At 44.9% G+C, this 25,223-nt stretch overlaps 1 long non-coding RNA gene across 2 annotated transcripts; it reads left to right on the forward strand.

Annotated features, from left to right (window-relative positions):
* Nucleotides 1-803: 803 nt before the first annotated feature.
* LOC126989956 (uncharacterized) lies at nucleotides 804-7,273 on the forward strand. 2 transcript variants are annotated; one of them, XR_007743914.1, is made up of 4 exons: nucleotides 804-1,618; nucleotides 2,903-3,085; nucleotides 4,158-4,216; nucleotides 5,220-7,273. It is a non-coding gene; the product is annotated as an uncharacterized LOC126989956 (long non-coding RNA). The 2 variants fall into 2 exon arrangements; XR_007743913.1 differs by lacking the exon at nucleotides 804-1,618 and adding an exon at nucleotides 1,756-2,114.
* Nucleotides 7,274-25,223: the final 17,950 nt, after the last annotated feature.

Raw genomic sequence — 25,223 nt, forward strand, 5'->3', positions numbered from 1 at the left:
AACAATATTGTTTCTGTAAGATTTATAATCCTGCAGTTAAGGGTTGTTATGCTAGATTTTTCTAGTGAACATACAAGGGGTTTTAAGGAGAAGTAAAACACAGCCATGATTGGAAAAAGGATGAATGTATAAGAGCACTGTTAGCTAATCATAATATTGTTACCCAACTTAGCTAATTTTCCTACATTAGTGTAGTTTGCATGGCCTAAGCCTGAAATGATAAGCAATGATGAAAGATATTACGGCAATCCTATCACAAAGTGTTCCCTATTGTCTCAGCTCCTCTACATGCGCTGGGCTATGTTGCCAGTAATGCATTTTCTGCTGGTGTTACCACAATATATATATAATGGGTTCAGTGCTCTCACTTTCAAGGTAATTACCTTGAATTGGGTAGTCGAGGGTCTTTCAAGGTAATTTTCAAGGTACAAGTATTTTCAAGGTAATTTCAAGGTAATATGAAGAAAAGTGCAAGGTAATTCAGGCAAATTTTGGGTACATATATAGATTATATATATATATATGTATATATATATATATATATATATATATACATATATATATATATAATCTATATAAATAAATATATATATATATATATATATATATATATATATATATATATATATATATATATATATATATATATATATATATATATATATATAAAAACTCAAAAAGGACCGTGTGAAATTTGCCGAAATTTGTATTTTTAATGGCTGGTAGCAAAACGATATTGGTAATACTGTTTCTGGGCAAATTGGTATAGTTGGCACCACTGACGTAGCTGGCGGCACGGCCCGGGCCAAGGAGACTATAGAACAGGAGAGGGGGCCTCTATGGGAGACCGTGGGCGGGTGTTGGTGTATGTCGGTTGCAACAGATGGCGCAGGAGCAGCTTTGTTTACATTCAGGAGCCTCCCCCCCTCCAGACCAACCCCCAACCCCCAGAACCAATCAGCAGTGTTGCTACATGGGATCAAGCAGCAAATGTTGCTATTTTTTTTCTTCAGTCTGGTTATTTCCCATTTTAAATAAAAAAATAAAGGTAGATAAATATTAAAATGAACAGTAGGAACTATATATACTGTATATATTTACTAGGTAGATATAGCCTGACTGCATGTCATGAGTAATGCTATTATTGTTATGTTATTATACCACAATTATATTACTTTCTCTGCATGTGTGGTTAGATGTGTTTTATGTGTTAAACTTTAACCTTTCTGTATATATACTGGAATGAACCAAGGAATTGTAGCCCTACTGCCGTTCTTTTAAACTATGTGATCATGTTTTTTCTTCCAAACTCATTGTTTTAGCACGCACGCTGACTTCCATCCGTAATGATGATATATATACACTGAGTCATTGGTTTGTAGGGGGAAAGAGTGGGTGAATATAATTGTCTTGGTTTAACTTATACTGTTTATTATACCGCTATTCGCAGCAATATCTTTCTCTGCTCCGATTGCAACGCTGCCTCGTTCAAAAATCATAACACCGCCGCGGCCGCCACGTTTACCAGCCGGAGCCTCAAATCATGTCCCTTTGTGGTGATAAAGAGGACACAGCCTGGTGTGAAGCTACATTTATTACGGAAGGATGCCACCCGGGGGTAAGTGATATATATAAATAATGATAATGTGGAAATTCTAATCATTTTCACGCTGACAGCTGTTCTGAACTTGCTAACTGCATGCCTCCCCTCCTCCCGCGGCAAGAGGCCGAATGGCCTACACACGGCAGCTCCAGATTCCCCTCCATTACCACCTGTCAGCCTCGTCCATGTAGCTATCCAGTCTACTCTTAAAACAAGCTATCGTCCCTGCACTCACTATGTGATTGCTGAGTCTATTCCATTCCCCCACCACCCTATTACTGAACCAATGCCTGCCCATTTCCCTCCTAAATCTATACTTTTCTAATTTAAGTCAATTACTGCATGTTCTATCTTGCCAAACATCTTATGCAAAAGTTAACCAGCATCTCCACTCTTTCATCCCTTACACTGATAAACTGGAACAGCCTTCCATTGTCCGCATTACCTCCTGCCTATAATTTGACCTTCAAGAAGAGTGTATCAAGACTCTACTTTTGTCTGTTTGGGAGTGGTGAGTAGTGGGGCTTTTTTTTCTAGTACGCTTTGTTGCCCTTGAGCTGTCTCCTTTGTTTAAAGAAAATAATAGTTAAATAAATGGAAGTTGGCCGCCAATGCTTCCAACACATTTTGGTGCCATATCTACAAGTGGCTGGTGACTGTAAGTATCTCAGCAACCTGCATGCATCTATGCCATTCCTATCATGGTGCATGGAGCAAGCTTCACATAACACTCAGACAGAGACAGTTTAATTATGGTTACATATCAGACTCAGTTTATTGCTCAGTCTATTAGGTGCAGTGCTGTTAATATTGTTAGTGGAAGTATTAGTACAATTAATGTATTCATTTTAATTAATTTATCAATATTTATTTATTATATTCTTAGTGTTTGAAAATTCCAATACTAGCATTAAAATAAACAAAAATATCAGAAATATATTTATACTCATTAATTATTATTGCTTTTCTTATTATTACTTCCTTCAATGTCCTGGCACTTTGACATCTGGTGTTTTTCTGTCTAGCAGCCAAAATTGTGGTCTTTCTGAATGTGTATGTCCTAAGTCTTCATTGGTGTATCTAGCTATATACTAACAAAAATCTGCATCTCTCTCTCTTCTCACCCAGTTGTCCCCGTACATCCTTTCAGTATCCAAAGAATTTCAATTTACATCTTGTAATCACTCAACTAATGCAGTGCAATCCTCATCTCTGTATTTTACCGTGTGGACATACTCTTTCCTTCCATGTTCCACTGTCGTATGTTATTCCACATATAACACAACCACATCCCAACAGATCCGAACACGTCCGATATCATCCAAGAGAATGTGGCAGCTGAAGGGGGAGAGGCCAAGAAAGAGGCCAAGGGTGAAGACATTTAGCTACCCCCCCTGAAGTACATGGCATCATTCAACCCTCTTGGTGAGCTACAGGAATGTGCTTCCCATTGCAGTGCACCAGCTCCATGTACTGATTTTGGTATGAATACTTCATCTGGTGTTTGTTGATTGTTGTGATATTAATCTAATTATGACTTCACAAAATAGACTGTGCAAGTCACTTGACACATGCCCTGCTCAACATCACTTTTAAGTTGTTTTGAATTCCTTCATATGGATGCTGATTTATGTATCCTGAAATGATTGGATATTGATTGTCTTAACATTTTTTTTGTCCATGATCACTGAACCATGTTACGGTATGTCTTTGGGTGCAGATCCAGGAAATGAGTTTTTGGGAGGATGTCAGACTTTTTGCGGGTGGAAGGAACATTAGCATTACCGATTAGCCATTCTCGGCAGTCCTGGTCTTGAAAAACTGGTGAAGTGACCTAAATCAATGGGTATAACGGCCTGGACTTTGTGCCAAAGCATTGTTTTAGCCGCAGCGCGCTTTTGAGCTAGTTTTCCTGTATCACTCAGGAACATTGGGGGGGCCTGGGACCCCTTTGGATCCACCAATGTAGCTATGTCTTATAATATATCTATCCTTTACAGTCTGATGGTGCATCCTTCTAGGTTGTCAAGTTTTAGTAGCTACTCATGAGAAGTATTCCTTATAATGATCATTGATTTCCAGATGGTTTGCACTAAAAAAAGTGTCGTGTAACCTGCCGCAAATAATAATCAGCTGTAGTCAACCCTTGCTTTAAAGAACCAATATGGAGGAAGGGGGTGATGTTATATCCAAAAATCTTTTACATCTGAAGTATCCAACCTTTTTGTGTATAATAAACTTTGTTTGTTACATGAACTTAAAAGTTCACAATTTCCATACATGATTCTTTTTTCCTTGTATTTGATGATTAATCCTGACATGTATTTCCATTATCAGTAGGTAATATATAGTATCAAGACAATAATACACATTATAACAATGTATATATTATAGCCCAATGAGTGCACGAGATCATTTACCTCATCAGTGACGCCAAGTCCAGGAGTCCTTCCCTAAATTCTTTGCCCAAATTTGTGACACCAAGTATAATAACTAGTTTTAGTGACCATTTGCATCCATTTTTCACTTTGATTAAAAAATTGCCTCTCAACAGGTGTGAACTTGATGGGGTTGGAGGAAACTTGACTCGGCCATCAAGCTCACCACAATATAGTAAGGAACCTCTTGTTCTCAGTGATAATTTATCCTCTTTAGTTACTGTTCCGTGTTGCTTTAATCACAACTAATGTGTTGGAAACATTACAGCTTAATAACATACTTCACATCTCTGCATACAAATTGAGTTCAGTATTCAACTGTTACACCAGTAGGCTTCATATCTCAAAAAAAAAAGTATGTAAAAAGGTTGAAATTTTGAATGATATATTTAAACTCTTTATTATGTTTCTATGGGTGTAGTACCGTTATGAATAGTCGAGTGATCAGCATATGGGTCTTATGTTTTTGATAGCATAGGTTCAAATTTTGCCATAGGCTGGCAATTGATAGTAACAGTAGTGTCCACAGATATCTACCTGTTTCTTGTTTATCCTGTTCCACTTTAAACCATGACTGGCCAATCTTTGAAGAGGTAGCATAACCTTGAAGTGCCACTAACAAACCTTTGTCCATTCTTCTGATGTGATCCTTTTTTTTCCCACCTGCCTATAGTGCCGGTAGGTTTTCTTCAGGCGCCTGGCGGTCGACCCAGGCCCGTCATGATGCAGGCAATTTTTTTTATAGTGGTGCCATTTAGTATTGGCTCATGCTGCCGCCCAGAACTCATTCTTGATTCACTTGGATGGTTTAGCAGGGCTTAGGTATGACTAACATTGCAGAAACAGGGAATTTTTATATTTTTAGTGTGGCAACACATTGACAAATGTTTTAGTATGGACTGAACATCAAAGATATATATGGTAAATGGGTGCTTGTAGATCTTGACATTATATCTGTCAAGAGTCTCCAGTTGTATCCTCTCCCCCATCTCTCCTGAAAATATTACTCTTGTCAGGCAATCTAAGTGAAGCCTTACATCGATGCTGGCGTGCAGACATAATGTCAATGCTTAGATTCACTGTCCTTATAGCACTGAAAATAATGCAATTACATGCACATATTTTATTATTTAGAATTGTGATTAATTGTGATTAAATATTTTTTCATGTATTTTCAGACATGAAAAGTGAAAATTGCTGCACACAACAGTCTGCCGTCTGCACCGGGAGGCAAGGCAGCTCAAAGCCCAGGCTGTTACAAATCCTGGGCAGTTTTTGCCCAGAGCCAGCAATTTTTTAGATCCAATAGGGATGGATTTTTTATGAGGTCAGGTTCAACATGCTGCAAGATGCCAAGATCTAAGCCTAGTAGGAGATATGGGTTACGAGAGAGGAGGTTTGCTCTGGCCTTATACTATCAAAGTCCAAATGCTAATAGATTTCTGAGCACAGTATTTCACTTGTCTTCAGTTTCAACACTTCACTCATGACTCAGGGGTATTTCAGTACATGTTGGCTGGAGCAAACAGACTCTGACAGCCCTGCAGCAAAGAGCACAGGCTTTGTCAAAAGAAGAGAAACTTCGTGGGATTTGCCATTATTTAGTATTACTCTTGTTACGCCAAGAATTTTTTTCCATATACTTTGCCAAATATTGCAAGTAATGCACCATTGTTGGGTTTGCTTGTTATAAATCATATCTTGTTCAATTAACAAGCTTTGGGTGTCTGCCACTTTCCAGTTGTAATGCAAGGAATCATTTATCTTCCCTGCTAGATATCACACGTAATGCACCATTGTTGGTTTTGCCTGTTATAAATCAGATCTTGTTCAGTTAACAAGCTTTAGGTGTCTGCCACTTTCCAATTGTAATGCAAGGAATCCCCTGCCAGATATCGCATGTAATGCACCATTGTTGGTTTTGCCTATTATAAATCAGATCTTGTTCAGTTCACAAGCTTTGAATATCTGCCATTGTTTATTTCAGGTGTAATGCTTGGAAGCATTTGTTCTCTTCCCTACCCAACAGTACGCAATACTTTTTTGTGGATTTTGCCCGTTATATTTAATCTTGTTCAGGTAGCAAGCTTTTGGTGTCTGCCTTACCTAATATGTCCTGCAGTGACACTTGGCTTGGTTTCATAATGTGAAATACAGCATGTAATTTCATTTCACTAAGTGTCTATCATCACGTGTCTGGCATCAATGTGGCTTCCAGGACTAATCTTGTTTGTATTACAGCTTGCAAATTTTTTTCTGCTTTATATGATATACATAATCACATAGGTATGATTTACAAAATGTAATGGCAGTTGATATTCTTGACTAATGCCTCATAAACCTTGTGAAAAATAATGCTTTTTTGAAAGGGGGGGGCAGAGAGTGGTTTGTTTGGTTGGCCAGTTCAAGGAGTTTCATATCAAATGATTTTATTACATCCAACTTTAATGTGTGCTAAAAACATATATTTTATTACATCCAACTTTAATGTGTGCATAAAACATATATTTTATTACATTCAACTTTAATGTGTGCTTCCTGCAATAAATGCTACATGTTTACTGATGTAGCCTATGAAATACATATCACTCTCTGCCCTGTAATTTGGTGTGTCACATACTGCAGCATAACTTTCCTGCTATTTTCTTACACTATGAGTTGCCTTATTTTGTCTCATTTGCTTTTATCATATGTGCCTCCACTGCATAGTTGTGTCTACTGAGCTTAATATCTTCTTGACCCTGACACCAAGGTCAGAGCTTGTGAGATCATACCGTGTCCTACATTCCATTTTCACCTCCAGGCTCGCCTGTCTCCCAGGACCACCAAGTTATTGCATTCCATTTAAGACAACTCATGTGTTACCTTCTTGATGTCCTCCATCATGTATTTCAGCATGTTTTATGATGCTTTGCTCTTATATTGATGTGCCTTGCAACATTTTTATACAGTTTTCATTGTATATAACGCACCATTGTTGGTTTTGCCTGTTATAAATTGGGTCATGTTCAGTTAACAAGCTTTGAGTGTCTCCCATTGTTTATTTCAGTTGTAATGCTTAGAAGCTTTTGTTCTCTGCCTTGTCAAGCAGTATGCAATGCTTGCCATTATCTGGCACTTGTACAGTTAGTATGATATTTTTACTCAGCTAAGAGCATTTTGCAAAAGGTAAAGGTAAGGCTGGGGGCATACGCTGTAGCAGCATGTGGCCTCGCTGCTCATCTCTGTAACATTAGCCCTTGAGCCCGTGGTGTTAGGGAACCCATTACCCTGGGACACAGGACCAGTGTGACATCCGGGTTACCACAGTTGCAAAGGCCTTATAGTAATTTAGCATGCATAGAATGTTGTATGCTTTGCTGCTATATAAAGCACTCGATCTGTGTGCTACACACACACACACACACACACACACACACACACATATATAGATATATATATATATATATATATATATATATATATATATATATATATATATATATATATATATATATATATATATATATATATATATATATATATATATATATATATATATATATATATATATATATATATATATATATATATATATATTAGCAAATGCTTTCAACATCATATTTTTCCTAAAAAAACAAATTGATATAGTGTAGATAATACCTAATAAAACACAAGAACAAATATATTTTTCTTTACCCCATTAGTAAATCATTTTACAATAAAAAAAATAAGTGAAGGCTGGATAGGGTGCTGTGGCAGGTACTTCAAAAATAGTTAAGCTACCCCTGAAAAGTGACGTTTTTGGTGGGCTGCAATAGATGGCGCTACTTCCGCACGCCCGAGGAATTACTACATACCACTATCTCTTCGTATATAGTCTCTTTGGCCCGGGCCGCGCGGGGCTTGATCAGCTGACTGACAGGACTACCTCTAATGAAGGTAAACAGTAATCAATGATGTTAATGAATATTGTTCATACTGGTATATCTCTTCAAGACTTTAAACAGAACAATACATCCATTCTGGTGCACTCTAAGCCTGCCGTGTAACATGTAAACTGAGCTATCATATGAGAGTTTGAATATTTTATTGTTTAGGGCCAGTGTTTCTCAACCGGGCCCATGGCCCCTCAAGGAGGCCACTGGCCTTCCACTGGGGGGCCATGAGCAGACACCGAAAAACTGTGATTCAGAATGCAGAAGCTTGGAATGCACATTGTTAAGTGGCTTATCTAGGATATTATTTATTTATTTATTTATTTTTATTTATTTATTTACTTATTTTTTGCTTTGTGGTTTGGGTATGCCCAGTATGTCCTCATCCCTGGGAGGCCATATACATGTACTGTTTTGTCTTTTGGGCGAGACAGTTTACTAATTTTACTTGGTTTCCCAGACTCATTTTACAGTCAGGTAAAGGTACGGTCACACTATCTTTTCATAGAGTTGGGTCCAAGGATGTTGCTGGATCAGCCAGACTTATGCATTTTTATTTATAATTGTAGACTGAGTAAAACACCTTTTTTTATCTTTTAAGGTTAGGGGGGCATGCGTGTTAAGCTAGCAACTCATTTAGAGGGCCATGGACCATCAAAAGTTGAAAAACACTGGCTTAAGTTAGGCTCGTTATTTCATGTGTTATTATAGGTCTAGGCCCTAGGGCCTACCTTAAGTTATTTCTGACGCCTGTTCCCAGGAACTTTCTTTAGGGTACGGCCTTGAGAGAAGTCGGTATTATTTCGTTATTTATTTATTTATATTATTGTATTTATTTTATTTTTTGTTTATTTTTTGCCGTGAACTGATTTTTCATGCTACTGATGTGATGAGGACCAAAGTTTACCAATGCGCTCTCCTAATTTTCATGTAGCTACTGATAAGATGTTTATTTTTTTTAAAGGTGCTTATATCCCATTTATTTTACTGCATATATATATATTTTCATAAGAATATAAATATTATGTTAATTTCCTTAATTTTTGTATGATGCTACTTAGAAAATATAGGTACTATATGAAAGGATTATTTGAAAATTTTCAATGCTTTTCCCCTTTTTACTGTAATTTATTAAGTATATATGAAAAATTTTATATCAAGGTAATTTTGTTGCATTCAAGGTAATTTTGGAAAAATTTCAAGGTATTCCCATCTGACAAAAGTGAGAGCACTGAATGGGTTAGGTTAGGATGAGTAGAACGGTCAGCACGCAGGGAGGGTGGACGTGCCGCTCTCTCTCTTCCCTAACTGAACTTCTGCCTATTATTATTGGTGTTGTGTCTCGCCATGCCACCCAAGCTTTCAAAATACCCTGGTCCTGCTGGCCACTCGTCGAGAACTCCAAAGCAAGATGGCACTATCCCGAAAACAAAAGGACTGGTTGGTACTCGATCCCAGAAAGGAGGGGACCCCCGATCAGCTGATCATGGTGGCACGCCGGTATCAACTCGTACTGATGGTCAACCTGGTTGGTCTGTTGTGTCTCCTTGTGGTAGCTGTGAGGTTGCTGTTGGTCAAGATGGCATTGGATGTGATAAATGTGATAATTGTTTTCATCCTAGTCCACTGTGTATGGGGGTATCTGATCGTGTGATTGATGTCATTCGTGAGGCAGGAGGTGCTGGGGTTGAATATGTTTGTACTCAGTGTAGGGCTCATCCTATGGTTGCTGGAGCTGGTAAGGATTCCTCAGGTGACCCAGCTTTAGCTCAACTCTTTGTAATGGTGAGATCCTTGAGCTCAGCAATTACTAAACTAACAGAAAGGGTGGACTCTCTTGCCTCGCATTCATCTTCTGCCTCTCCGACTCAGGTTACCTCTGGGGATGATTTGAGAATGTCTATTCGGGAGGAAATAGTAGAGATGGACGAGAGAAGAAAAAGGAAAGAATCAGTCATATTCAGGGGTGTAAAGGTCGAGTCTAATGAAGATGCAAGGACTAGCATTGCAAACATCACTCGCTATCTTCTGAATACCACTCCATCTATGTCTGATTTATTTTGTATTGATAGAAACAAGGGTCTTTACAGAGTTAAAATTGCCGATGATGACTCGCGAAGGAAGCTAGTGATGGAAGCAAAAAATCTTAGAAACAACCACGAGTTCAATGGCATTTATGTTAATAGGGATTTAACATTCAAACAAAGAAAATAGCTGTATGAGAGGCGACAAAGGAACAGGCTAGCTGGTGCCTCAGCTCAGCCTGTAGCCCAGCCTGCCAGTTCTGATTCTCTTGGCTCAACTCCCCTTTTACTACCCAACTAAATGTTAGTTTGTGTAATGTAAATAGTCTTATCAATAAGGTTGCATTTGTTAAGCACTTCTTATTTTCAAATAATGCACATGTATTAGGGGTTACTGAGACTTGGTTAATTAGTACTATTCCAGATGCTGCAGTTTCAATTACTAACTATAACTTATTCAGAAATGACGTTTCTGGTTCAGTTCATAAACATGGAGTTGGCATTTATGTACACAATTCTTACAGATGTCTCAACATGAACATCAAAACACCTAACGTCTGCTTAGTCTTTCTTCCAGATTACAAAATATTTATTGTAGTTGTTTATAGACCTGTTACGAATGTGCTGTATGTGAATGATTGTATGTGCAATGTTAGCTCAGCATGGTGCAACTCTACTTGTTGGGACAAGAGAGACAGAGGGGAGCCCGGGGCCGCCGGCCGCCGGGCAGGAAGTGCTGAGTCGGCTGTTGCGAACAAGGGTGGCGAGCGAGAGGCGCTGAGGAGTAGTTGAGAAGACGCGTGTCTGGGCTTGAGAGAGTGTTCAGCGGAGTGCTCCGCTCGCGAGCTGTGTGCATCCGTGTGTGCGTGTCTGCCGTGCCCCTGTACTGTGCCTGATTAACTGTTCTGTGCCCTTGAAAGTTGCTGTACTGTGTGAGGAACCTGTCATTAAACTAGAACTTAGTGTTGAACGTGTATCCTTTGTGCCCTGCCAGGGCCTGCCTCGTTCCCTCCTCCCCTCGGTGTTCGGTGTGGGCCGCTGTGAGTGACTGGTGCCCGTGTGGTTGTTCTGGTGGGGATTACGCCGCCTGCCTGCCCGTGGATGGTGTGTGTGGGGGGGTGGCGTAACACTTGGTGTCAAAGGAGTGGGATAAGTGAACAGTGAAGCGCGCCGAGTGTCATGGCGTCCCCCAGTGATCGCCGTGAGGGTGAGGAGACGGGCAAGGCCGAGGCTGACGTGGGTGAGGTGAAGCCGGGCCAGATGGACTTGTTCGCTGCCATGTTGGCCAGTCTGAGGCAGGAATTGGATCAGAGAACAGAGAGGGCAGAACAGAGGGCAGACGAGAGGGCACGCGAGCAGGCTCAGAGGGCAGAAGAGAGGGCACGCGAGCAGGCTCAGAGGGCAGAAGAGAGGGCACGCGAGCAGGCTCAGAGGGCAGAAGAGAGGGCAGACGAGAGGGCACGCGAGCAGGCTCAGAGGGCAGAAGAGAGGGCAGACGAGAGGGCACGCCATCTTGCCGAGGTCCTCCAGAGCAGTCTCTCGTCCCTGAAGGCGGAAACCCAGCAGTACACTGACAAGGCCTGCGACAGCGTTAAGAGTGAACTGCTGGGAGAGGTGCAGACTCTGAAAGGCGAGGTCCAGGGCCTGAGGGAGGAGGTGGAGGCGGAGAGGCAGCGGCGAGAGTTGGCAACGTCACGCGGGGAGGAACAAGAAGCGTCACGCGTGCTGGCGGCAAGCACCAGGGTGACGGACTTGCTGGGGTCCTCGTGGGGCCCCTGGCAAGAACCCCTGGGGCCTCGCAGCGTTGTGTCAGAGCCAGCAGCTGCCGCAGGAGGTTGGGGAGCCATCGGAGCTGCCCCCTTGGGTCCAACTGGCGCCAGAGTCGGACCCACTCACCCCGCCTCTCTGCCGCCTTCACCGCCGCCCTCTCCATGCCGGCCGGCTCACAGCCCACGGGCTCCGTTTTCTCCCCCATCCAGCCCCTCGGCTTCCCGCCGTTCGGGGAGGCGCAAGCCGGCGGAGTATGATGGGAAGGTGGCCTGGGAGGCCTATGTTGCCCAGTTTGAGATGCTAGCTGCTGCCCAGGGCTGGGACGAGGCTGAGAAGGCGCTGCAGTTGGCAACAGCGCTTCGGGGCCCGGCTGTGGAAGTGCTGGGGCACCTGCCGCCGGCCCAACGTGCCTCTTACGGGAGCATGGCGGAGGCCCTGCGGCGACGTTTCGGGCACCACCTTCAGGCCGAGGTGTACCGAGCTCGCCTGAAGAAGCGGACTCGAACGCGGCGAGACACTGTCACAGCTGGCGCAGGACGTGGAAGCGCTGGTCAGAAGGTCGTATCCTGCTGCCCCGGAAGAGATGATCGTGGTGCTGGCCCGCGATTTCTTTGTTGACGCTCTGCACGACCAGCAGCTGCAGATTTACGTTAAGCAGGCGCACCTGGGGACCTGCAGGTGGCGCTGGCGAGGGCCTTGGAATTCGAGGCCTTCCTGAAGACGACCAGCGGCCTAGGGGCGGCCCCCCAGCCCCGCCGTGACCTCCGGGGCCGGAAGGCGAAAGTGGAGAAGAAGGCGACGTCGAGGAAGGCAAGCCCGGACGGTTTCTCGGCTCGTGTTGGGGCTGTGGCAAGAAGGGGCACATGCGCAGTCGTTGTCCGAGGAGCGAAGGACGCGTTACCTTGACCGACTGAGTTCCGACGCCTTTCAGCCTTGCTGCAAGGACTGTGGCAAGTCTGGCCACCGTTCGAGCGCCTGCCCCAAGCCAAAGGAGGTAGTGCAGGCGGGAAACCCGGACAGGCTGGAGAAGGGGGCCGAATCCCAGCCGTCAGTCCCGGGCCCCGACTTGCGTAAGCTGCCGCCGGATAACCAGTGCGATGCAGGTGGAGGGCTCAGTGGACGGGAAGCCATGCCGCCTGACAGTGGACACCGGGGCTGAGAAGACCTTGGTGCGGCCTGATATGCTGGCCGCCACGCGACTCCCAGACGCGCCACAGAGGCTGTGCGGCGTCACGGGGCACTGTGTGCAGCTCAAGGGCCCAGTGGAGGTTCGTATCGGCGTAGGCAGCGCTGTGGAGCGGCTGCCGGTGTACGTCGCCGATCTGGACGAGCCGTGTTTGCTGGGCCTCGACTACCTGACGCAGAGGAAGGCTTGTGTCGACCTCGGACGGAAGCTGGTGAGGGTACGCGGTCAAGACGTGCCTTTGCTTCCGGAGGTTGGCTGTGCAGAGGTAGTCGCGGCTGAGCGTCTGCACCTTGCCCCTAGGACGGAGGCCAGGGTCCGGTGTCGCCTGTCCAGAGCGATGCGTGGAGCGGAAGGCATGGTGGAGCCCACGGAAAACCTGCGGCTGGCTGACGGCGTGGCAGTTGGACGGAGCCTCGTTGGGGCGGGGGAGGAGTTAGTTACGGTGCTGGTAGCTAACTTCTCCGACGAGGCCCGGAAGGTACCCGCTGGTGCCAAGCTGGGCACCTGTGAGGAGGTGGAGCGCCCAGAGGAGACGCCGGGCAGCAAGGAGTCGGCCGCTGTGGGGCCGCTGCCCGACTTCCTGGAGGATTTGGCGCACCGGAGCGCCGCTAACCTGACGGAGGCGCAGACGGAGAAAATGCGCCACACCCTGGCCCAGTACGCGGACGTGTTTAGCAGGGGTGACTTGGATCTGGGCCGCACGGGGTTGGTGAAGCATGGCATCAACACGGGAAATAGTGTGCCCACCAGGAGCCCGCCCCGACGTGTCGTGCCGGTCAGGCGGGAGGAACTGCAGCGCGCCGTCAACGAGCTGGCGGCGCAGGGGGTGATGGAGCGGACAGACAGTCCATGGCCCTCAGCAGTCGTCCTGGATATGAAGAAGGACGGCACACAGCGCTTCTGTGCGGACTGCCGGGCGCTGAGGGACGAGACTGGCGAGGACTCTCACCCCCTGCCGTGGACCGACGACGCGCTGACGAGGGCCTTGGAGTTCGGGGCCTTGACGATGACCAGCGGCCTAGGAGCGGCCGCCCCGCCCTGCCATGACCTCCGGGGCTGGATGGCGAAGGTGAAGATAAAGGCAGCGTCGATGAAGGCGAGCCCGGAGGGCTTCCGTGGCTCGTACGGGGGCTGTGGCAAGAGGAGGCATAGGTGCAGTCGGTGCCTGGGGGAGCGAAGGACGCGTTCCCTCGACCGGCTGAGCCCCGACGCCCTCCAGCCGCGCTGTAAGGACTGTGGCCAGTCAGGCCACCGCTTGAGTGCCTGTCCCAGGCCCAGGGACGCGGCGCGGGCGGGAAGCGCGGACGGGCTGGAGAAGGGAGCCGACCTCCAGCCGTCTCCCGCCCTCGGGCCCCGCCTTGTGTAAGCTGCCGCCGCCCGACCAGCGTGTTGCCAGTGGGAGGCTTAGCAGTCGTAGCCACGACGCGTGACAGTGGACACCGGGGGCTGAGGAGTGCTCGGCGCGGCCTGACCCGGGGTAGTGTGTGCTGCTGGAAGGGCCAGTGGAGGCTCGTACCGGCGTAGGCAGCGCTGTGGAGCGCCGGCCGATGGACGTCGCCGATCGAGACGAGCCGTGCTTGCTGGGCCTCGACTACCTGACGCAGGCCAGTAAGGCTCGTGGTGGCCTCGGACGGGAGCTGGAGAGGGTGACCGGAATGGTGCCCTTTGCTTCCAGGAGGTTTTCGAGCATGGCTGCGTGGGGAGGTAGTCACGGCTGAGCGAGGGCACCTTGCCCCGAGGGTGGAGGCCAGGAGCCGGTGTCGACTGTCCCGAGCGTCACGTGGAGTGGATGGCGTGGAAGAGCCCACTGAGGACTGGCGGGTGGTCGACGGCGTGGCTGACAGGCGGAGCCCCTTGGGGGCGCGAGAAGAGACTGTGGAGGACGTGGTGGAGGACAGACTGATTTATGTGTATTGTATGTATTTTTCTGTGTTCAATGTTCGGCCGGGAGCTCAGGCTACCGGTGGATTTGGCCACGGGGCAGCCCCCCCGACGTGAGCTTGCCCACCGTCACCTCTGGCTTCTCAGCGGCACTGCAGGAAAGCCTGGCTGAGGTGCACCGACGCGTACGGGGCAAGCTCAAGGTGGCAGGCCAGGCCATGAAATGAAGGAGACATACGACCGGCGTAAGAGGGACGTGAGCCCCAGCAGCAGCGAAGGGGACGTGTCAGAGGTCGACCACGGGGCGAACGAGAACAGGGGCGGTGCGGGCGAAGCGGCAGATGTCAGTGACGACCCTGAGCAAGTACTTGGGGCCGACGACGCGGCTCTGGGTGCCACCGCCTGCCTGCCGCCGCCCGCATCCCAGCGGCGCCCACGGCGAGAGAGGCGACGGCCGGGATGGTTAAGAGACTTTAGTGATGTCCCAGGGGACTGATTAGTTTGATTTATTTCATGTGTTTTGTTTGTTGAATGTTGGGGCAGCCGGGTCGACTGCCTTTAAAGGAGGGGATAGTGTTACGAATGTGCTGTATGTGAATGATTGTATGTGCAATGTTAGCTCAGCATGGTGCAACTCTACTTGTTGGGACAAGAGAGACAGAGGGGAGCCCGGGGCCGCCGGCCGCCGGGCAGGAAGTGCTGAGTCGGCTGTTGCGAACAAGGGTGGCGAGCGAGAGGCGCTGAGGAGTAGTTGAGAAGACGCGTGTCTGGGCTTGAGAGAGTGTTCAGCGGAGTGCTCCGCTCGCGAGCTGTGTGCATCCGTGTGTGCGTGTCTGCCGTGCCCCTGTACTGTGCCTGATTAACTGTTCTGTGCCCTTGAAAGTTGCTGTACTGTGTGAGGAACCTGTCATTAAACTAGAACTTAGTGTTGAACGTGTATCCTTTGTGCCCTGCCAGGGCCTGCCTCGTTCCCTCCTCCCCTCGGTGTTCGGTGTGGGCCGCTGTGAGTGACTGGTGCCCGTGTGGTTGTTCTGGTGGGGATTACGCCGCCTGCCTGCCCGTGGATGGTGTGTGTGGGGGGGTGGCGTAACAGACCTCCCTCTTACTCTCTTCAAAAAAATAATAAACTCATTGATTTTCTAACAGATTTTTGTACTAACAGGGAAGTAATAGTGATTGGTGATTTTAACCTTCCTTCTATCTCTTGGTTACTAGGCGGTGTAAATAATGTAACAGCTAATACTGATAAACTTTTTCTAGACTGTTTCACCTCATTAGGCCTCACTCAGTGGATTGATGAGCCAACAAACATCAGGGCAGGCAATAATCTATTTCTCACTACTGAAACTGATCGAGTAGGCTCCTCTAATGTATTTCCCCCATTTCCCAACTGTGATCACTGTGTTATACTTTGTGGCTATATTTTCCAGTACAAACCTGTGAAGTCAAATGTCAGCGCTGCATCCCCTTTCTGGCCTAAAGCCAATTTTAAGCAAATTAATCAATTCTTGTCCACTGTAGACTGGGACTTTGAATTCCAGAATATGAACTCTAATGATTCATACAATAAATTTTTGTCCTATATAAACTATCTTGGAAGAACATATGCTCCACAAAAAACTCTTCGCTCCTCATCAAGTGCCCCTTACAAATCATGGGAATACAAACCTCCTAGAGCTCTTATCAACATCCGAAAGAATGGTTGGAACCATTACAAACAGATGAGAGCAGTACATGCTTGAAACTCTGTACTTGCTTTTGAAGCTTTGCAAACATTTCTGGATGTAAATTACCAGTACAGGAACTATTCCACTCAGAAACAGATTTCTTATGAGGAGGACATCCTTAATAATTACTCAGTTAAGCCCAAATTATTTCACTCGTACATACGCGGGAAAAAAGTAGGCTGTCCTTCCGTTGGTCCTCTCGGTGATGCAGAAAACTTAGTATCCGACCCTAAAGAGATGGCTCAGCTCTTAGGTGGTGCTTTTTCCTCAGTGTTTACCATACCCTCTGGTCTTCCACAGTCACCACACCAAGTACATGATGGCTCCTTTCACCAGATACACTTCACAGTTCATGATGTTGCTAAGGAACTCGGTGCTATTAACCCTTCCACTGCAATGGGACCTGACTCTGTTCATCCAGTATTACTAAAACATTGCTCCACTAATTTAGCATATCCTCTGTTTAAAATATTCGTTTCATCTATAAATTCGGGGGAGATTCCTGAAATTTGGAAAAAATCTTCAGTAGTACCTATTTTCAAGAAAGGTAAACGAAGTGATCCTCTTAACTATCGACCAGTAAGCCTCACTTCTGTTAGCTGTAAAATTTTAGAGAGAATAATTGTTGCTGCACTGCATAATTATTTGGAAGCCAATTCAATACTGAATGTCAACCAGTTTGATTTTCGCTCTGGCAAGTCTGTGGAGGATCAGCTCTTACTTACGTATGATGCAGTCTCTGAGTGGATGGACACGGGCAATATGGTTGATCTTATTCTCTTTGATTTTTCAAAAGCCTTCGACGCTGTTAATCACCAGATCTATTTACTAAACTTAATTCAGTGGGCATTAATGGTGTTATTCTATCTTGGATCAAGACATTTCTATCCCATAGGACTATGGAAGTTGTAGTGGGCGGACAGATCAGTTCTTCATTTCCAGTAATTAGCGGTGTGCCACAGGGTTCTGTGTTAGGTCCTACTCTTTTCCTTATTTACATAAATCACATCTCCAATACTTTAGTATCAAACATAAAATTATTTGCTGATGATCTAAAACTTTATCTTCTAATAAAGCCTCAGAGCCTTAATACAGTGTTGGAGGGCATTAGTATTGTCCAAAGAGATATTGATTCTTTAATTAAAGTTGCAGAATCTTGGGACTTAAGGATTAATGCTGACAAAACTAAACTCATGAACTTTGGCACCGACCTCCGTCAGTCTTATGATTTGGGCCCGTATTCATTTTATACTGTTAAAGGCAATCCCGTAAGTCTCAGTTTTGCTGCAGTAGATCTCGGCATAACCATTGATCCATCATTAAGATTCCATCACCATATCCAATCTGTAGTGTCAAAGGCTGCTGGTTTGTCATATTCCTTTCTTAAGTCAACCTTGTGTCGCTCACCTTCCTTTATGGTTAAACTATTCATTACACATGTACGTCCACTTCTTGAATTTGCATCCCCAGTATGGAACACAGGTTATATTACTGACTTATCTCTTCTAGAATCAGTTCAGCGTCGATGGACTAAGCTTATCACAGGTTGTGAGACTATGTCTTATGATCAGCGACTTAAAACTTTAGATCTTTACTCTGTGAAAGGAAGACTACTGCGTGCAGATATTATTAAATGTTGGAAGATCTTCAATGGTATGTCAGCTATATCACCTACAGATCTATTCACCATGGCACCAACAAGGGATATTACTAGAGGGCACAAGTTCAAAATTTTTGTTCCTCACAGCACTTGCGAAGCCAGACATAGATTTTTCTCAGTTCGTGTGGTGAGGCTGTGGAACTCACTCCCCCCAGAGGTAGCAGAGTCAACCAACCTAATCTCTTTCAAGAAGGGACTTGCTGAGTTCCTGGGAGACACTTTATTTCATTACTGAGCTCAATCTACTTATTACCATTCTAAACAGGCTTTTAGCACACTTTCCAGTCTTATCTTTCTTTGTCTTGGATTTCTGTTGTTCTCTAATACACAAGACTGACGTGCTAGCCACTGTGGGGTTCCCTCCAAGGGAGCCCAACCAGGTAAGAACCAGGTAAGAACAACCTCGACTCCCAAGGAGTGCCAGGCTGCGCTAAGTTTGGTTAGGTTATATTAGGTTAGACTAGGCTACGTTATGTTAGTATAGGTTATGTTATGTTAGATTAGGTTAGGTTAGGATGGGTTAGGTTAGGATAGTTTAGATTATGTTAGGTTAAATTAGGTTAGGTTTGATTAGGTGGTGTCGGGCCATCTCGGCCCATCGCTGTCTCGGCCCATTTCAAACGCCAACTCGGCCCATTTATATGACCAAGTCGGACCATTATCTCCACCAACTCGGACCATCTGTACAAGCTATACACCATTGTCTTTAAGAGACTTTTTGCATAAGGGTGAACTAATTTAATCCAATAATCACACACTTACCATCGCAATTAGCAGTGATATGTAAAATTTTTAGTGATAAAGATAATAATAATAATAATAATAATAATAATAATAATAATAATAATAATAATAATAATATAAATTATTATTATTATTATTAATAATATTATCATTATTATTATTATTATTATTATTATTATTATTATTATTATTAATAATATTATCATTATTATTATTATTATTATTATTATTATTATTATTATTATTATTATTATTAATATTATTATTACACACACCCACACCCAGACACACTGCACACGCTTGTCGCCTTATCTCCCATCCATCCCTCCTCCCTCCTTCCTCCCAGACTCTCCTTCCCAGTCCTTCCTTCTCCTCCCTGCTATCTCCCTCTTTCCTTTCCTCCAACCCCACCCTCCTTCCTCACACACACACACACAAAATATATAACTACCAAAATTCATACTAAGGAGCGAAACGTTCAGGTATCGAAACCGTTCCCATGACAACTGACCTCGTAAGCAAGCTAAGAAAATGAGTTGTATTAAAATGCTGAATGCATAACAAGTAGTGATTTTTGGGCCTAAATACATTTCTATAGTACTTAGCATTAAAAGTCAGCAAATTAATATTTTGTACTGAAACAATAAGTTTCATTAAAATATTGGTGGATGTATAACAAGTAGGGATTTTTACATGTATTTCTAGTTATCAATAAAGGGAGGTGACAGTAGTTGACGGTAGTTGACGGCAGTTGACGGTAGTTAGCAGTTAGCAGTTTGGTAAGTTCTCATGCAACTACCAGGCAGCAGTAGTTTACCAATTGAAAGACGGGACTGAAAAGCGAGGTATTAGGTTGTTTCACGAGTGGAAGACGTGGTGGTGGACTGCTTTGTTAAACATGTTAGATTTCGCATTCACTTCGAGGAGGAAGGACTGGTCAGTCAATATGGAGAGTAACTGTTTGGTCTGCGGGAATACCGTGCGCCCTTTACAGGTAAAATGAAATCTAAGTGTATTCTTATAATGTGATAATGACATATTGGTACGTGGATGAAAAACTGTGTGTGCGTGTGTATGTGCATGTGTTTAGAGAGCCTGAAGACTCTTTATTAATGATACTTTTATATTCTTTACAGGAGGCGTTGTTATGCGATAGATGCAGTTTGTGGCAACATCGCAAATGTGGAACTGGAATAACTAGGGACGAATATCGTGCAGCAGTTAGAGAAGGGAGGGAAATTGACTGGATGTGTCACCTGTGCTTCTCCCAAGTAAATGAAATCCCAGTGTTAGAAAATGGTGAATGTTCCTCGCCTATCAATGGTGCTGTGGCAGCAGGGGACTCTGAAACAGAAAGTCCCAGTGAAATTGTGACATATGAAAAGATTTGTTCTTCCACACAGAGAGGGCAACATAAACTTATAGATAGTCTCGGGTATTCATACACAGTGAAAAGGAAAACTAACGTTTGTGTACATTGGCGTTGTTCTGTAAGAAATAGAAATACAACATGCCCAGTGGTAATAAAAGAACATAATAATGAGTATATTCGGGGAGAGATGGACCACTGCCATCCACCCGAAGCCTGCCCTGCCCTCTCAACAAAAGTGTCATCCATAGTTAAGAGAAAGGCAATGGAAGATGTCTTCCGCCCCGCAGCAGACATAGTAGACGAGGTTCTAAGGGAACACGTGGACCAAAATGTTTCTCTGACTTCACTTCCCGCTCCTATTAACTTGGCGCGTCAAGGAAACCGAAAACGCAGGGCAAACAGACCAGACGAGCCAGTTGACCTGAACTTTGATTTAAATGAGGATCACATACCATCAGAGTTTTTACAATAAGATGTTCGTGTAGGTGAAAGGCGCCATTTGATTTTTGCTACTAATTATCAGCTGAAGTTACTTGCAAAGGCAAAACGATGGTATGCTGACGCTACTTTTAAAGTTGTGAGACAGCCCTTCACGCAGCTATTTAGTATTCATGCATTTGTGCAGCGTGATGGAAATTTTAAACAAGTTCCTCTTTTATTTGCTTTAATGTCTGGAAAACGGAGGAGAGACTATAAGAAAATTCTGGCTAAAACAAAGGAAATCCTCGGTGATAGTTTTAAATTAACGGAAATTTTAATTGATTTCGAGGCAAGCGTTTGGCGCGCAATTCCTGAAATCTTCCCAGAGGTTGAGATTCGTGGATGTGTATTTCATTGGGGCCAGGCCGTATGGAGGAAAATACAAGAACTTGACGTAGATATGCACAAGTACTTAAGAAAGCTACTTTCTCTTCCATATGTGCCAGCAGAGAACATTGAAGAATTATTCATCCGATTTTACAGGAAAGCCAACGGATCGCCACAGCTGCTACAACTTCTAGACTATGTCAAGACCACGTGGATTACCTCAAGCATATGGCCTCCGACTTCTTGGTGTGCATTTCAGCGAAGTATACGCACAAACAACGATGTTGAAGGTTGGCACTGCAGACTAAATTTGAAGGCGAGGAAAGGCCAACTAAACTTTTACCTGTTAGTAAAACTTCTACATGATGAAGCCAAGCTGGTCTCCATTCAAGTAAGGCTTTTGTCGGATGGAAAAGTTTTGAGGTACCAGAAACAGAAGTATCGGAAACAACATGGACAGCTTGTGAACCTCTGGGAAGAATTCAGTAATGGCCAGCGTTCTGCCAAGAACTTACTAAGGGCTGTCTCACATCATATTGCAGTTAATCCATAATTTTTAACTTTTGATTGCATGTATTTTAGAACTTTTTCTTTTTACTTAGTTTTACTTTTTAACTATTCATATTAGTTTTTTTTCTTTTTTATTTGACTGCTTTTATACCATCTTGTTGTTGTATTTTACGTTTTGCTTGTTTTTTTACTTGTTTCATATTTACAAATATTAGTATCGCTGCTCATTCAGTTTCTGCCACGCTCTTATCATGGAAAAAAGCGATGATAGCAATTTCAACATGGGCCGAGATGGTATCTTATGAGCCGAGTTGGTATTCTAACGGGCCGAGTTGCCGATGGGCCGAGTTGCCGATGGGCCGAGATGCCGATGGGCCGAGTTTGCCTAGGAGCGATTAGGTTAGGTTTTTAAGCTTGGTAGAGTTGAGGAGTGTGAGTGTAACACCGTGGTAACACTGCAGCACAGAATGAATAAGACTGGCAACCTAGCCCAGCGCGGGTAGAACAGATGAGGCTGCAGGGACCACTTTGCCATAGTAGACATTAATTACAACACGAATGTCGGTGTGTGTGTGTGTGTGTGTGTGTGTGTGTGTGTGTGTGTGCACAAAAACTTACCTATTATAGGCGGACTGTGGGCCCGGCTGAGGTCGTACATAGGGTGTCAGGAGCCACTTCTTGGAGGGGTAGGCACTGTCTCCCAATAAGTGGCATCCTGCAGGGACCATACCCCTCTCGAACCCTGTGAACAGAGCACTTTCACGCAAGATACGTGCGTCATGGACAGACCCGGGCCAGTTTGCAGTTTGGTGTAAAATTCTCCCGTGTGTCACATACGATTTGCACATTTATAGAGTGGTGCCCTTTTCTGTTCACATAAAGCGTCTTCTATTTACGCCACCAAAGCAACCATGGTTTGCCAACTATGGTTGGTTAAAGCAACCAGAGTTGGGGCAACCAGCGTGTCATAAATAGAACGCGCCGCCAGCTGTTCCAGGCAACTTTGTAAACAATCGGCAGCTCTCCACAAACTTTGACAATGGCGGCATGTAAAGACTTCGAGGAGTTCTTTCCAGCGCTGTGCGTAGCACTCTCTGAAGAAGTGTGCCACAATGAATCAACAGCTGACATGGTGCCTGAACTTGTTGGCAGTGCAGTTGTGGGCCTGACAGATATGTCGAGGTGAGTGAAACTACAATAATTACAGCAGCAACGGACTGATGCGTCCCCGGACCACGATGCATCCTTTCCATAGTCGTGCTATATTTGAAAGGTAGTCCCACCACCTACGAATGACTTAAATACTGTCTCCTGAAAGTGTAAAGACACTGCTGTACGAACGTATGGATCTCCCCAAATATACGCAACATGGTCACTTGGATATCTGACTTTTTTTTTTTTTCTCTATCATTTCTTTCCTCGTATCTTCACAGGTACTCAACCCAGCTCCCAAGAAACATTGAGAATATGTTAATTTGCATGTAATTTCTGGCCACTCTTTCAAGGAGTGATCATGATTTTAACACATTCATAATATTCTGCACACTAAACTGTGAGTGAGAGTTCATTTCATAATTATTTACAGTTATGCACCAATCATAACATTTAACAAATATTCGTGACAGCTGCTTTTAAGTTTTGTCACACATCATTAGTTTCCCCATTCTCAATCCCTCTAAAACTATTGATTTTCGATAAGAAAAAATCGGAAAACAATATGAAACTTGAGCTCTACCTAGTGAGACTATCAAACTTTTTGCAGTGAGTGCCATGTAGTATACATGTTAATAAATATATATCATGCCTTTGTCCTTTAGTGACCACAGAGGGAAGCCTGAAAGTTTAATAAACTACAAAATTATCATATGGCCTTGGCCCACAACCATTGTGTCACCCAGAGCAGAGTTGTACCCAACCTATGTGTGCTAAACGATAAGTGTAGGTTATTTTAATTTGAGATTACATGCTGTCTGATATAGGTATCTGCCAAGAGTAGGCCTTCCCTCTTTTTGAGGGGAACTATGGCCTCTGTCTTGGGATTGAAGCTTCCTGACACCCATTTTTATTTCTTTTTTTCTTAAAATAATTTTATCATTATAGAGCAAAGGCAGACCTTATGATAATTTAAAGGTTAGCACTGGGTATGTAAGAATTACACATTCTTGTTTCATGCGATTGCCTCAAATTCCTTGGGTGCAACAATCCTCACATGTGTTCCATCTCTGCCCCTACCCTACCACACCAGGAAATCCCGCAATTTCCTCAAACTCTCGCCGCTTCACCTGAGTTTCTTGCACAGTGAGGGGGAACTTGATGAAGCGTCTCACTATATGAGGCTGTGCAAGGGCGTACACAGTCTCCCGGGTGACCCTGCTGACGGTCTGTTGTGGAGGCCCCAAGTCGTCGCTGCTACACTGCTGCATTTTGCCCGTAGCAAGATACCTCAGTGTTACGAGGACCTTCATCTCAGGGGAGAGGGCTTGGTTCCTGTTTGTAGGAGCAGTCAAGGCCTCACGCACCAAATCGGTCACGAAGAGGCGCCCAATAACGAGACTCAGATATAGTTATCACTAAAGCCGTTGATTCCTGATGTGTTTTGGCAATGGTTAAGCGTCGAAAACCGGTACACGCACGAGGGCGAGATGATGAAGGCAAGTTATCCCAGCATCGTTTCCAGAATGTCGTACTCGGAGCATTACATTTACCAGCTTCTCCCGCATAAATATCACCAGGAAACAGGAATAATAAACCATTTCAACAATAACTACAAATAAATATCGTTATTGTGACCCAGGAAACAGTTTTGGGGATGGAAATTGGGAAATATGAGAAACTGAGTACGACAATCTGGCAACGTTGTACAATAATCCCAGCCATCAGCTGTTCAGTGTTTGTTTACCTCGCGCGGGAGAAAGAGGAAGGGACGCTGTGCTCCGTGCTTCCCCTTGTTATCCGTGTTATCCACGTGTCCACCCTTGTTATCCTCGTGCTGTAGCGGTGCCGTGGCGGGGGGTGTAGGCGTTGACATGTAAGCCCCGGTCATCTACCCTCCGTGCCCTATGGGGGTCCGTGGACGGGGCAGGTAGTTTGGGTTATTCTGAGTTTACGTGGAAGGTCAAAGTGTGTGGTCAGGGTCACCGGGGAAGGCTGTGAGGTCAGGTTATGGTCGGGGTCAGTCCTGTGGTGGTACCGGCTGGGTTGCTGAAGTGCTAGTCCCTGAGGTCAAGGCCAGGGTGCTGTTCCAGATTGTCAGCCGCCTCACAGCCTTGGTGCTGTATGAAGTGTTCAGTGTCCACACAACACACTGCCGGATTGCCTTTACGCTGCAAGTAGAAGGGGGGTTGAGGGGGGTGAAGGCCCCTCATTAGGTAGGTTAGGGTAAGTTAGGTTTGGTTAGTTTAGGCTTATTGGGCAGGCAGTGCGGGGAGCAGAAATATGCAGCGCAGGACGGGACATGGAAGCAGTGGCCCACTACACTTGCCGGTGTTGTGAGAAATACCTCCAGGCAGAAATATGTCGCTGTGCTGTCCACCACTGTTGTGGCAACACTGGTGTTTGGAAGCAGAGAATGAGCTCTCCAAGAT

Source organism: Eriocheir sinensis, unplaced genomic scaffold, assembly GCF_024679095.1.
Source record: "Eriocheir sinensis breed Jianghai 21 unplaced genomic scaffold, ASM2467909v1 Scaffold139, whole genome shotgun sequence".
Taxonomy (NCBI): domain Eukaryota; kingdom Metazoa; phylum Arthropoda; class Malacostraca; order Decapoda; family Varunidae; genus Eriocheir; species Eriocheir sinensis.